The following is a 1,514-nucleotide window of genomic DNA, read 5'->3' as shown; positions in this document are numbered from 1 at the left end:
TCATCATGAGAACACATTCGAGGAAGGCGTGACTAAAAAACAAAAATGATGCCCTGAAAATGCTACTTTTGAAAGCATTTTGGAGCACAATGTTTTGTTTTTTTTGCCTCGGCTTCCACGAATGTTATCTCATGATGAAAATTTGCAAACATATAGGAAATTTTCAAAGTATACCATGAATTTTTTTCAGTTTTTTTCGAATGTTTTCTGAATTTACTGTTCATCTGAGCTCAGATGAGCTCAAGCTCAAAAGGATACTCTCCACCCGTGCACCCCATTTCCTCCTATTCTCCTATGTTTATTGATCCTACCCCATGCACTTTGATTTGTGTTCTCACCATGGAAGATGAAGGCTCCAATAAAAACAATTTATCTTTTACTGTTATTATTTTTGAAAGTTTTAAAAATACTAGCACAATCAATTTGGTATACTATTTCAACATATTCATGTAAAAAATTGTTGAAATAAATTCTAAAATGTTGTATAGACTTTCACAAATTTGAAATACACAAAATGGTAAACATGCAAATACTGATTGATCACAACAATAGAAAGGAAAAATGGAAAGGGAAGTTTGAAAGGAAAGAAGCGATAAACTTAGGACGACTTCTCCCTCTCACTGTGCCTACACATGCATCTTTGTGCGCATAGTAGGCTATTTGAAGATGGCAAGCTTTAGTTTTTTTTTTGAAAAAACTTTAGCTTGTTTGAGCTATTTTACGATGCCTTATACTACTACTTAGTGGTATATAATATAGGGAATATCTAACTGTCAAGGTCGATTTTAGCGTTTAAAATATATTACAGTGATGCCATTTGTGTTCTTTCCCCATAATGCACTTATACTACATATATTGCTCATGTATACTACCCATACCAGAGGTATAATGCTTAGTAGTATACAATTAATCTTAATCATCAGGTGTTTGTATACTAGTTTTTTAGCACTAATATATAGTCAAGTATATGGCACCATAAAAGAGCTCATTCCTTTAATCTCTTTTTCGACATCAACGTTGACCATAAAGTGGTTGTTGTACATCAAAGACCACCCTTATGCAGCACAACCAGACCATAAAGTGACCGACGTTCCAACACAGGGTGTCAGAGCACTAGGATAACTCGAGATAATACCACATGCGTTGCAACGGGAATTGGATGCAGTTATTTCAATGAGATTTGGTAGTATGAAACTTTAGTATTCTGATTAGTAATATGATAATTAAAAAAGGTACATATAATATATTGTATTTGATTATATATAGGTACAGACCATTTATTTAATATTAGTAACAAGCATGATGCATGCTATATCGTTCTTATCTCATGCATAGCGGCATGGTGAATTGACACATTTGCATGGTGAGGGAATTAAATTTAGTGGGGCGTGCATAGCGACATGATGATTTAACATTGCATGTTAAGATAATTGAGTTAGTGGGGATTAACTATTTAAATATATAGGATTACGCTAGAGTGTGTGTCGTTCTTGTGGTTGCTTAGTTTTCCTTTA

This window comes from Triticum aestivum, chromosome 2A, assembly GCF_018294505.1.
Source record: "Triticum aestivum cultivar Chinese Spring chromosome 2A, IWGSC CS RefSeq v2.1, whole genome shotgun sequence".
Lineage (NCBI taxonomy): Eukaryota > Viridiplantae > Streptophyta > Magnoliopsida > Poales > Poaceae > Triticum > Triticum aestivum.
Note: the sequence above shows the minus strand (reverse complement) of the source record.